The sequence below is a fragment of the Lepisosteus oculatus genome, unplaced genomic scaffold (genome assembly GCF_040954835.1).
Source record: "Lepisosteus oculatus isolate fLepOcu1 unplaced genomic scaffold, fLepOcu1.hap2 HAP2_SCAFFOLD_40, whole genome shotgun sequence".
NCBI classification, from domain to species: domain Eukaryota; kingdom Metazoa; phylum Chordata; class Actinopteri; order Semionotiformes; family Lepisosteidae; genus Lepisosteus; species Lepisosteus oculatus.
In genome coordinates, this window is record NW_027167934.1 from 2,044,096 (window position 1) to 2,058,246 (window position 14,151).

At 41.7% G+C, this 14,151-nt stretch overlaps 1 non-coding gene across 1 annotated transcript; it reads left to right on the forward strand.

Annotated features, from left to right (window-relative positions):
• The first annotated feature begins 8,442 nt into the window (after positions 1-8,442).
• Positions 8,443-8,514, forward strand: trnag-ucc (transfer RNA glycine (anticodon UCC)). The gene has a single exon. It is a non-coding gene; the product is annotated as a tRNA-Gly (tRNA).
• The last annotated feature ends 5,637 nt before the right edge of the window (positions 8,515-14,151 follow it).

Here is a 14,151-nt window from a genome sequence, read left to right on the forward strand (position 1 = left end):
GTGATTCAGCTGTCCACAGTTCCGACCTGTTCACGAGGTTTGCTGCTGATGCTAACCTCGGGTGGATCCTCTGGTTATTCGTGGCAACCTCCGCTCTCGACTCTTAGAACAGAGGAAAGTACTGGCACTCGGACACACTGGCCGTTCCGTGGTTGTCCGGGCTGAGTCTCAGGATGGTCAGGAGGCGCGCTGTGAGAATGTCCTGCCCTTGGGAGCCTTCTGCTCCTGGGCCGTCCTGCCATGGAATTGTCTTGCACCCCTGGAATTCTCCTTAGAATTCTCCTACTGGAATAGTCCTACTAGTTCTCCTTCTCCAGGCTCTCTGTTGCCTGTTTTTACCTGGAGGAACTTCAGCTTGTCATTGGCTGAAAGTTTAATGGGCATCAGAGTCCCACATGGGTTACATGGCCCTACCAGTCCCTGACTGGTTGATCAAGGTGAGATATGAGTCACTTACTCCTGACACCTAGGAATGCAATCCAGATGTCCATCTGGCACTCCCTAGACAGATAGGCGCCAATGGATGACCATTGATCATGATAGCCAGGCTTAGCTAAGTGCATCCCCATTTGGGAGCTGTCCTTTATCAAAAGAAAACATCTTTAAATCAGCCTGCATGAATAGTTTCTCTGTGGCTGCACCACAGAGATGAAGAGAGAGATGGGGCCTCATTTGGGAAAGCACAGCAGCCCTTAATTCTGTCTTATTAACAAGCATTGCCTCTACATATCCCCCCTTTTTGAAGGTCACGAGGTCCTGAGGCGTTGTTGCCTTCAAAACAAAACAGAGTTAAGTGATGTCCCTTGTAATTAGAACATTAACCTTAAATGTCCACATTACTCCTCGAGAATTCATACCGGAACCAGCATTGGGAACAAACAGGATGAATAACATCTGGAGTATGTATAAACACGGTAGGAGACATCATCTCAGTCTAGGCATTACAAATCAGGAAGTTCACTGTCAGTATCTGATACCTCTGTAGGCAGATATTTGGGGAAGAGGTAACTTCCTTTCTTTTGAAATGGTACCTTTGACTCATTCGTGCTACCCGGAGTACATCTTGATGTAAGAGTACAGCATTCAGAGTACATTGTCAGTCATGATCCAGCTTCCCAGCAGCAGTGTTACAATAACACCGGTTCCTGTTCCCAGCCCCCCTGATGAACCATGACACCTGTGTTGGGCACCTGCCAGGGTGGTTTGGAGGTTTGTTCCATTAAAGCAAACTAACTACCTGTACGTCTTCAGTGCTTACTGTTTCTTGGATTTCTATCCAATTCAATAGTGTGGCACCTGAAGGCATCCACGACCTCAAGTTTGGTCTTATGTTGTCTGGTTCCAGACCGTACAGTGTTAAGTAACCATGCTGTACTATGGCCTCCTTGGGAACTTGCAGGAAACTGTTGGTTAGGTAGCTGCATTGTGGTAGCTGTATCATGCCTGTCACAAGTTATAGTGACAGTTAAATGTCAGTGTGGTGCAGCTTGTAAAATCCTTTTCCACATTTGTGGTTTGTTGATGTTTTTTCTGTCTGCCAAAGTTGTATTTTGACATCCGGACTGGGGGACTTTATCATTTGAACGTGAAGCCAGCCTTAAACCCTCTGAGGCGTGTCTGTCTGCCGGCACGAATCTTGTGAAAGGTATTTTTTTTTTTTTAACGGAGAGCGACTTTAAAAAGGTTTCCGCAGCCACCTCGCACTCCGTGTTAGATTATAGGAGAAATGCGGCGGCAGCGAGCTCGCTTTTGTCATGGCCGAGTGGTTAAGGCGATGTACTCGAAATGCGTTGGGGACTCCCCGCGCAGATTCGGAACTTGCCGACTCCGGCGTCTGCCGCACGTCGCCTTGTGCCTGCGCGGCAAAGGCAAAGTGCCGCTTCTCCTTTCCCGGTACTATAAAAACGCTAAATCGCTTGGCCCCGCTGCCATGGAAAGCAGTTCCTCAGATTACCACACATTCTGCGTTCGCACCTCTGGTGCTCTACTTATGCCTTTGAAAACCCAATGAATAAAGCTGAAAGAACCGACACGATATGTAGGTGCTCGTAAAGCACGCAGTAAAGAACTGTTAACAGCAAGGGTTTCAGTGGGTTAACTGAGGAGAAGGCGTGATCGCTAATTGTTGACTTTTTATTTGGTGTTAGAAACACTCTTACTGTGCATGACGTGCAACAAATGTAGCCACAGAAATTGCATCACGCTTTCATGTATGCTATTGCAGACACCAACATTGCCTAGATAGAAAACCGAAATAGCCGTGGGTTTGCTTGCTGGTCTGAAGGATCTCTCTTCGAATCTCTATCATTTGTCAATGGAAGTAAAAGGCGCCGCAATCTCATACGTTCAGAATCAAACCCGCAGCTGTTGTTCGACTTTATTTCTTGACTAATTACAACTGAGTGTCGCATGAGCAGTTACGTAAACTTGTCTGGTATATTTGAACACAAATGCCGTTCTTCAATTAAAACTAACAGTACATTGTCAGGAACATTCAGTTCTATACAAACAAGAGACAGACAAGAGAATATTTCTACCTTCCATGTGGACTACGTGTTGACTTACTGATCGGAATAATTGAAAAGTTCGGGTTCATAGCCGATGCAGTGCGTACTAATTAGAACAACAGCAACGCTGAGCTCTCAGCACCGTACTGAGCCCAGGTGTTTTTCTAAAGCTGTCAGGTGCAGTTCATTTACATGAAGGAAATCTCTTACTGGGTACGATTACAATACAGTAAGTAGCACAGGCTACTTAGGGAGTAGCCTGATGCGTTTAAAAACGACCCGAGCCAGGCAGAAGTCGAACCTACAATCTCCTGATCCGTAGTCAGACGTGTTATCCATTGCACCACTGACCCTGGTGCAACACTGCAGGACTGCAACCCGGTGAGCTCAGCACTGCAACTAGTAAAATACCCCCGGTCCATTCTTTTCCAAAAGTGAGAAACACCTGTTTTCTACATTTTGTCTGTTTTAAAACCATATCTCTTTAAACCAAACCAAGAGTTTGTCTTTTGCACTGATATTCTGATTCATTTCGATTTCAAAGAAAAAAAAAACATTACCTTCCAAAGCATCATAAAATTGTCCCTTCCTCCAGACTCTACTTCTCTCTTGTAGTAGTACAGCAGACCTTTCCAGGTGAGAAGATCACAGAGTCCGAAATGAGCTTCCTCCATCAAGCAAAGTACCTGAACATGACTCTGTCATCATAAAAGCGCCCCTGTAATAAAGAAATTCAATCTGAAATCAAGAGGGCAGTTGCCTACTGAAATACAAGAAGTCATCAATTTTAACCTAGCAACACATTAAAGGCTGCATCTATACAAGTACGATTCTAGAAATGCTCACCAGATTACGTTTTAAGAAGGAACTGCGCTTCAGGTTCTGCCGAGATCTTAACTCGGATGGCAGGATTCAGAGTCCGGAGTGCGGACTGATTGCGCACGGAGGGTCCATATACTGTGGATCCCTCAGTGATCTTCCGCGTGTTCAAACAGCCAGCGTGTGACTCCCCTGTCCCCGTGACCTCATTGCTCTGCTCTCTCCTCTGTGCAGCCGAGCCCGATTCACGGTAAAGTGAAAAAAAATATGCCCTCAACGTGAGATTTACTCTGGAGCGAGGATAGATGTTACCTTTTTATCATTGAACAGGATGTATGTGATGTGGCGACTAGGTTCAATTTTGTATCCTCTTTAAAAGATTAAGGACTGGGGTGAGCGTGATTTACCACCCTTTCAGCTAAGAACCCGACGTGCGCACCGTTTAAGCTGCATAGACTCGGTCATTTAACTCTTCTCCATTAGCAGGGTTAAGGTTAAAGAAAAAAAACATTGCTGACTTCTTTTTTTTTTGCCAGCTGCTAGCGCTGATTAGCAAGGTTTGTATTTCATGTTTTGCAACTTGCATCCATTTTAAGAAAAACAAGTCATGTTAAAGACAGGAAATGAATACTTGCATTTAATTAAGTCTAGCCGTAGGTGGTTATCCACTGGGATTCAGACCCAGGGCCGCCTGTTTACTAGACAGGCGCTTTAACCAACTAAGCCACAGCGCCCCGGGAGTGCTGTCCTTTTGCAGCCACTTGGACACACCACTCAGCCACATCTGCATTCGGTGTGTGCTCCGCCTGCTCGCTGAGCAAGTTGCCACCTTTACATACAATAGCAACATCGACACCAAGAGAAAGGATGACAAATGGCTTTTATCTGGAACTTTTCATGTCCAAGGAGCTCAATGTGCTTTCTGTGTACAACAGGGCCACTGAACTCCACGCTGGCCACTGAACCACAGCAGTGGCTTGCTGGCTTGACATCTCCCAAGGAAAATGTTGAAATCGCATGTGGAACAGGAAAATGACCCTCGAGTATGAGGGAAAAAAAAGAAAAAGATCATCTGGAGCACGCCAACCCAGTTGGGACAGCCCAGTTTTGTTGATGAGGTGGCCGAGTGGTTAAGGCGATGGATTGCTAATCTATTGTGCTTTGTACGCATGGGTTCAAATCCCATCCTCGTCTGTTTCCATTCTGTTTTTGATCCCTATTGCTCAATGCACAGTGAAAGCATTGCATACATGTGTCTGACAATGAGAAATGGGCCCCTGAGACAGTCATTTGCCTGTTTCACAAATGATCGTATTTTACTAGAGATTCTGTTTGGGATTCAGATGTGCATTCGGACAGCAATCCCTTTCAAGAAATGATACGTTCTGGATGAGGTCAAAGGTGCATCATTTGGACACTTTGTGGGCTTGAAATACAAAGAAAATCATGTTCTATGGTACAAGATAAATACAAAACTTAAGCTTTTATTATAATTAGATTTGTTTATAAAGCATAAGCAATCATTTATTACATTAATATATGTAAAAATAACATTTTAGCATCATACGTTTAGTATATTTAGTCCCTAATGCTGAAAGAAATGATCATAGAACATTCCTTCTAACCTTACCTGCGGTGTTTTTGATCCCTATTGCTCAATGCACAGTGAAAGCATTGCATACATGTGTCTGACAATGAGAAATGGGCCCCTGAGACAGTCATTTGCCTGTTTCACAAATGATCGTATTTTACTAGAGATTCTGTTTGGGATTCAGATGTGCATTCGGACAGCAATCCCTTTCAAGAAATGATACGTTCTGGATGAGGTCAAAGGTGCTGGAACACTGTATTTAGGATGTGTTTGCAGTTATTCTGTGTTTCTAGCTTCAACCCAGTGATATATATATATATATGCTCACTGATTTTTTGGTACATGCCCTGGGCAATAATCATTATGAGGATTTATTTCCATATGTGCTAGAGGTAGTGTTGTGAAATTCTTCAACACACTGGAACGCAGGTTTAAACCTGCACTCTTACTCCTTAAATACCAACAAATGCAGATATGTAGCAATCATATTGTAGCTGACACTCATTTGCCTGTTTCACAAATGATCATATTTTACTAGAGATTCTGTTTGGGATACGGATGTGCATTCTGACAACAATCTCTTTCAAAAAATGATTTTACCTTATCGCAGCTTTGCCCCTCTTGCCTCTTTGGAAAATATCTCCATCTTCTGGTCGTTGTTGGTAATGTCTAGACAATATCTCCATCTTGTGGTCGTTGTTGGTAATGTCTAGACAATATCTCCATCATGTGGTCGTTGTTGGTAATGTCTTCTTATGCCCTTTTTTATTTCAATTCTTTATTGATTCTAGAATCTCTACAATAGAGCTGAAAATATCAGTTTTGTAGCAGACAATATGACATTAGTTATAGTCCAATTAAGACTTTATTACCCTGTTTGTAACATAACAAATTAAAATTGATTAAAACTAAGTTTGGAACACCAGGGAACATAAAAAATGATTTTTAGGAAAACCATGAGGTTCTCTGTGTCCGATGCCTGCAAGGGGAGAAAGCTAGAATCCTTTGCTTTTTCAAAATTTGAAAATAAACATCATATAACAACAGCTTTCATTTCTAGGAGTGAAAAATAACCATTTTTGAAGACATATTAGTTTCTAAAACACTACAATAAAGTTAAAAACATCCGTTTTATATTACTTTTAGTATTTTTAGTGAAATTAGTCATTTATTGCACTATTTTTAATATAATCTCTAATTAAAAGTGAATAGAATTAAGTTTGGAGCAACAAGGAACACAAAAAAAAAAGATTTTATGGAAAAAAATGGTCTTCTGTGCCAGGTGCCTGCAAGGGGAGAAAGCTAGAATCCTACCCAGGCTCCTGGAGCTCTGTCCTGGCTAAAGGAGGGTGAATCCATCCCCTTCAAAGCTCCATGAAAAAATGATCATTTAAAATTTGAAAAAAAAACATCATATAACAACAGTTTTCATTCATAGGAGTGAAAAACAACAATTTTTGAAGACATATTAGTTTCTAAAACACTACACTAGCCAGCAGCCATATCACCCTGCAACTCACAACTGGCAACCCACTGAAGCTAAGCAGGTGTGAGCCTGGTCAGTACCTGGATGGGAGACCTCCTGGGAAAAACTAAGGTTGCTGCTGTTTTTCACTAAGTGGGGCCAGCAGGGGGCGCTCACCCTGTGGTCCACGTGGGTCCTAATGGCCCAGTATAGTGATGGGGACACTATACTGTAAACAGGTGCCGTCCTTCGGATGAGACGTAAAACTGAGGTCCTGACTCTCTGTGGTCATTAAAAATCCCAGGGCGTTTCTCGAAAAGAGTAGGGGTGTAACCCCGGCGTCCTGGCCAAATTTCCCGTTGGCCTTAACCAATCATGGCCTCCTAATAATCCCCATCTATGAATTGGCTTCATTACTCTCTGCTCTCCTCCCCACTAATAGCTGATGTGTGGTGAGCGTTCTGGCGCACTATGGCTGCCGTCGCATCATCCAGGTGGATGCTGCACATTGGTGGTGGAGGGGAGACCCCATTACCTGTAAAGCGCTTTGAGTGGAGTGTCCAGAAAAGCGCTATATAAGTGTAAGCAATTATTATTATTAATTACAATAAAGTTGAAAACATCCGTTTTATATTACATTAATTTTTATGAAATTAGTCATTTATTGCACTATTTTTAATAAAATCTCTAATTAAAAGTGATTAAAATTAAGTTTGGAACAACAAGGAACACAAAAAAAAAAGATTTTAAGGAAAAAAATATTGTCTTCTGTGCCAGGTGCCTGCAAGGGGAGAAAGCTAGAATCCTACCCAGGCTCCTGGAGCTCTGTCCTGGCTAAAGGAGGGTGAATCCATCCCATTCAAAGCTCCATGAAAAAATGATATTTTTAAATTTGAAAAAAAAAAACATTATAGAACAACATCTCTTGGTCCACAGAGTGCAAAAATCCAACTTTGAAGAAAATCCATTGACTGATCCCCGAATCCTGAAGTTTCTTCGCATGATATCGGGCTTGCAACCACTTTCTGGAAAATGATGAAAAATGCCAAAAATGAAAAAAAAGTTATCAATTCTAGAGCCTAAGAGGAAAATAAGACAAATGTATATCTCCAAATAATTTTATGTGCTTCAGAAGAGCCCAGGAAAGTTTTTTGCATACATGAAACCACGCCCGTTTGCACGTAAGCAGACATGGTTGCACACACGACTGCATGAAAGCACGCGTGCATGCAAAATCATCCTGTTAAGCATTTGAAAAGCCGCACCACGGCGCACTTGAAATAGCTCTTACATTAGTGGTCGACACAGGAATCGCCTTTTTATTTACGCTCTTACCAACGCGATGGAAAGCAAAACAAAGCAAAGCAGAGCAAAACAAAACGAACAAACGCAAAACCCTCACGTCCCGCACTTGCATATAACGCCGTTACGTGTCCAAGCAGTATTGTACGTCATCCTAGCACTGCACCCCGGGGCGTACGGTATATGGGAATGAGCACACGCCACGAATCGTCTGAAATCACTCCCTACAGCTGTAAGGCGCCTTGAAGCGTGCACCCCCAACATTCTTCTTTGCGCATCTGTGAAAGGTAAACTCTTGAGCAAACTCTGAACCAGCTCTAAGGAAACTAATCCGATTAGACGTTACTTTGACTCATCCTTTAACAGTTTTCAGTCTCTGTCTTTAAACACCTTGCTCAGTCACATTCAAGCCACAAGTACTCTTCTCGGATGTTGCACAAACAAATCCTAATGTCTTGAAAGCATTGCAGCATGTTTGTGTCCCACTTCCCGTGGCTGCAGGACGACTGACACGAACGGACAAACTCAATCTGTGGCGTTTAGCGTGACATAGTCTTGCAGGCATCGTGCTGTCTTACTGCAATACTATACCACTTGAGGAAACAGTCCATCTGGCCATGAAACTCATTTGAACGTCTAGCTACAGCAACTAACAATAACATGATTTATTCAGGATGTGTGGAATCAGCACGTCCCGGAGACAGCTTCTGAAATCGTGAGCATTCTCTGGTGGTGTCCTGGAGGGCTCCCCCAGGCATGTGTTGGTGGTATAGTGGTGAGCATAGCTACCTTCCAAGCAGTTGACCCGGATTCGATTCCCGGCCAACACAGTGGCAAGTGTTTTCAAATGCTGTCACAAGCCTTGGATTGTGACAAGCGAAGCCTTTTGAAAAAGCTAAAGCACTGCAAAACGGAATTGAAGGAGAATCTTACAGGGGATTCTGAGCGGTGTCTAAATAAATAAATTCACAGCGTCCGCGGATGGCATTTTGCAGCTGGAAGTAGATGTCGACGCTTTTTGCACACAGCACCAAAAAAGCGTCTTTTTTGAAGGTACAGGCATTGAGCATTGGTGGTTCATTGTTAGAACTCTCGCCTGCCATGCAGGAGGCTTGGTTTCGATTCCTGGCCAATGCAGTGGCTTTTGCAGCAAACGGCTCCATCACTTGCATCCCATCTTTTGCAACTCTCAACTGAAAACCCACTGAAGCTAAGCAGGTGTGAGCCAGGTCAGTACCTGGATAGGGTGAGCTACAGGGAAAAACAAAGCTTCCGGCTGGAAGTGGTGTTAATGGGGCCAGCGGGGAGGCGCTCACCCTGAGGTCTGTGCGGGTCCCAATCTCCCAATATAGTGACGGAGAAGCTGTGTTGTAAAAGGGCGCTGTCTTTTGGATGAGATGTAAAACCGAGGTCATAGTGCTCTGTGGTCATTAAAAATGACCACCAAAACCTTTGACAAAAGCTCTTGGTAATTGATGGTCTTCAATAATGTTTCTCCTTTAGGTACATTTAAAATCAGCTGAATAATGCTGTGAAACCATGAAACTGCATGAGAAAGCCCGTACACTGAATTACATGGCTTTCTATTCAAAGGAGGACAAAAGAAATTCCCTGAGTTCGATTTTTTGCAGCACAGAGAGGGGCACTGTCATGAGGCCGGTTAGCTCAGTTGGTTAGCGCGTGGTGCTAATAATGCCAAGGTCGCGGGTTCGAACCCCGTACGGGCCATGTCCTTTTCTCCTCTCTTACCAAAGCTGTTAGGTTCCTTTCCGTGGTGAGATGGGTTGTCCTGCAACGCTGCCACACAGTCCCGACAGACAAGAGTGTTGTGGGAGAAGAGAAAAGTGTTTGAAGATTTAAGAGTGTCTTAGGTGGAGCCAAAATCAAGTGTCACAAATGCAAGTGGGAAGATTTCCAATGTTTAATATGGTCAAAATAAGCGGAAGTTACCAGCTGGTCCGGCACAGTCTGCCATGCTTTTGTCATATACTGTAAAGTGGTGTCGAACTGGAGCCTCACCATTTGCATATGTGAGGCTCCAGTTATACATCGATTGTCACATTAAATGACAAAAATGAAGAGAGGTAAAGCAGCTGGAGAGGTTCTCTTACAACTTTTGAGCTGACACAGTTTTGGAAAATGTTTCCTTCACGCTGCACTGTACAATATAGGCAGCCAAGAGTCTCCAAAACAAAACAGAATTGACAGATAGGAGAAAATTCCCACTCGTCCTGAAGTTCCCAAAATCCAGCACTGAGCGTAAACAAAGTGTCTAAGTAGTGTGGGAATGTTAAACCTAACCCTAGCTGGAGTTTGAGCAATCCAGCACTGAGAGTAAAAAGATGAGTCAAAGTAACGTCTAATCAGATTAGTTTCCTTAGAGCTGGTTCAGAGTTTGCTCAAGAGTTTACCTTTCACAGATGCGCAAAGAAGAATGTTGGGGGTGCAGGCTTCAAGGCGCCTTACAGCTGTAGGGAGTGATTCGAGACGATTCGTGGCGTGTGCTCGTTCCCATATACCTTACGCCCCGGGGTGCAGTGCTAGGATGACGTACAATACCGCTTGGGCACGTAACGGCGTTATATGCAAGTGCGGGACGTGAGGGTTTTCGTTTGTTCGTTTTGTTTTGCTCTGCTTTGCTTTGTTTTGCTTTCCATCGCATTGGTAAGAGCGTAAATAAAAAGGCGATTCCTGCGTCTACCACTAATGTAAGAGCTATTTCAAGTGCGGCGTGGTGCGGCTTTTCAAATGCTCAACAGGATGACTTCGCATGCACGTGTGCTTTCATGCAGTCGTGTGTGCAACCATGTCTGCTTATGTGCAAATGGGCGTGGTTTCATGTATGCAAAAAACTTTCCTGGGCTCTTCTGAAGCACATAAAATTATTTGGAGATATACATTTGTCTTGTTTTCCTCTTAGGCTCTAGAATTGATAACTTTTTTTTAGGATTCTAGCTTTCTCCCCTTGCAGGCATCGGGCACAGAGGACCTCATGGTTTTCCTAAAAATCTTTTTTTTTGTGTTCCTTGTTGTTCCAAACTTAATTTTAATCACTTTTAATTAGATATTTTATTAAAAATAGTGCAAAAAATGACTAATTTCACTAAAAATAATGTCATATAAAACTGATGTTTTTAACTTTATTGTAGTGTTTTAGAAACTACTATGTCTTCAAAAATGGTTATTTTTCACTCCTAGGAATGAAAGCTGTTGTTATATGATGTTTATTTTCAAATTTTGAAAAAATCAAAGGATTCTAGCTTTCTCCCCTTGCAGGCATTGGACACAGAGAACCTCATGGTTTTCCTAAAAATCATTTGTTATGTTCCCTGGTGTTCCAAACTTAGTTTTAATCAATTTTAATTTGTTATTATGTTAAAAACAGGGTAATAAGTTTCTAATTGGACTATAAATAATGTCATATTGTCTGCTATAAAACTGATGTTTTCATCTCCATTGTAGAGATTCTAGAATCAACTAATAGAGAATTAAAATAAAAAAGGGCATAAGAAGACATTACCAACAACGACCATAAGATGGAGATGTTGTCTAGACATTACCAACAATGACCACAAGATGGAGATATTGTCCAAAGAGGCAAGAAGGGCAAAGCCGCGATAAGGAGATTGCTGTCAGAATGCACATCCGGATTTCAAACAGAATCTCTAGTAAAATATGATCATTTGTGAAACAGGCAAATGAGTGTCTGCTACAATATGATTGCTACATATCTGCATTTGTTGGTTTTTAAGGAGTAAGAGTGCAGGCGGTTTAAACCTGCGATCCAGTGTGTTGAAGTATTTCACAACACTACCCCTAGCACATCTGGAAATAAATCCTCATAATGATTATTGCCCTGGGCATGTACCAAAAAATCAGTGAGCATATACATATATCGCTGTGTTGAAGCTAGAGACACAGAATAAGTGCAAACACATCCTAAATACAGTGTTCCTGCACCTTTAACCTCATCCAGAATGTATCGTTTTTTGAAAGGGATTGCTGTCAGAATGCACAACTGAATCCCAAACAGAATCTCTAGTCAAATATGATCATTTGTGAAACAGGCAAATGAGTCTCTCAGGTGCCCATTGCTCATTTTCAGACACATTTATGCAATACTTTCACCATGCGTTGAGCAATAGGGATTAAAGATACCAGAGGTAAGGTTTAAAAGTGATTCTGAGGTGCAACACATCAGCGAAACAGCTAGGCATCTGAAATGCGGGGTTTGAGAGCCCTTCAGGGAACACCATACCCTAAAGGTACCAGAAGTCCACTAGTATAAGCATTAAGTCACTGTCACCCCTGTTGCAATGTGATTGCTACATATCTTCATTTCTTTGGTTTTTAAGGAGTAAAAGTGCAGGGGGTCTAAATCTGCGATCCAGTGTGTTGAAGTATTTCACAACACTACCTGTAGCCCGTCTGGAAATAAATCCTCATTCTGATTATTGACCCGGGCATGTACCAATAAATCACTGAGCATATATATATATATATCACTGTGTTGAAGCTAGAGACTTGTATGTAATAATATGATGCTAAAATGTTATTTTCACATATATTAATGTAATAAATGATTGCTTATGCTTTATAAACAAATTTAATTTAAATTAAAGCTTAAGTTTTGTATTTATCTTGTACCATAGAACATGATTTTCTTTGTATTTCAATCCCACAAAATGTCCAAATGACGCACTACATGATATAAGGATGATTATCACATGCATATCGGTATTATCTTTCTTATGATAATGCATTCCTTTCATTACCTTTTACTTTTTAAAATGAACTCAAATTGTGTATAATGTAATAATGTAAGTAGAATAGATTCTAATAATATAATGATCCAGTGTGTTGCACTACTTCACTGCTTCACTGCTCTATGCCATCTGGATATAAATCCTCAGACTGCTTACTGCCCTGGGCATGTACCAATGAATTACAGGAGCACATCTATTTATCACTGCGTTGAAGCAGGAGACACACAGTCTCTGCAAACACATCCTAAATACAATGTTCCAGCACCTTTGACCTCATCCAGAACGTATCATTTCTTGAAAGGGATTGCTGTCCGAATGCACATCTGAATCACAAACAGAATCTCTAGTAAAATACGATCATTTGTGAAACAGGTAAATGACTGTCTCAGGGGCCCATTGTCCTCATTGTCAGACATATGTATGCAATGCTTTCACCGTGCATTGAGCAATAGGGATTAAAAACACCGCAGGTAAGGTTAGATGTCATGTTCTATGATCATTTCTTTCAGCATTAGGAACTAAATATACTAAACGTATGATGCTAAAATGTTATTTTCACATATATTAATGTAATAAATGATTGCTTATGCTTTATAAATAAATCTCATTAAAATAAAAGCTTAAGTTTTGTATTTATCTTGTACCATAGAACATGATTTTCTTTGTATTTCAAGCCCACAAAGTGTCCTTTGATCTCTATTCTGTGGTAATCCACGATGACCCCGTTCTTCAGGTGATTCATCATGTCCTCCCTCTCCTGTTGAGAGGCCATCCTGATCTCTTCTGCCGTGGCGTGCTTCAAACACGCCCTCTTCAACTGAGCAGGAAGCTGATCAAAAGTATTCAGGCACATCTTGCACACCAGGGGAATCCTCGCGGGTTTCCTTTGAAAATAAATAATACCATCTGTGTATAGAAACAAGCTAAGACTGATTTATAAAATTATCCTTAAAATTCTCTCTCATAGTTTGAGCATAATGATTTTATTGCATTTATATAAGAATTGCTCATTGCTCCAAAATAAATAATGGTTTCATAAAAAATTGAACACTTACTTGGTCTCAGTCACAGACTTTCAAATAGAAGCCATTGTGGAGTTCATCAACTGCAGGTCCTAGAATTGGGGAAGGAATTTTAAAAGAGAAATTGAATTACAATACAGAAGGAATGGCTGAGGGTTCACTGAAATATATAAATATACAAATTCCAAAGACTGAGTCCATAAAGAAACAACTACTTTTCATTTTCAGTATAAGAAAAAAAAACATTATCTTCCAAAGCATCATAAAATTGTCCCTTCTTCCAGACTCTACTTCTCTCTTGTAGTAGTATAGCAGACCTTTCCAGGTGAGCAGATCACAGAGTCCGAAATGAGCTTCCTCCATCAAGCAAAGTACCTGAACATGACTCTGTCTTCATAAAAGCGCCCCTGTAATAAAGAAATTAAATCCAAAATCAAGAGGGCAGTTGCCTACTGAAATACAAGAAGTCATCAATTTTAACCTAGCAAAACATTAAAGGCTGCATCTATTCAAGTGCGATTCTAGAAATGCTCACCAGATTACGTTTTAAGAAGTAACTGCGCCTCAGGTTCCGCCGAGATCTTAACTCGGATGGCAGGATTCAGAGTCCGGAGTGCGGACTGATGGCGCACGGAGGGTCCACATACTGTGGATCCCTCAGTGATCTTCCGCGTATTCA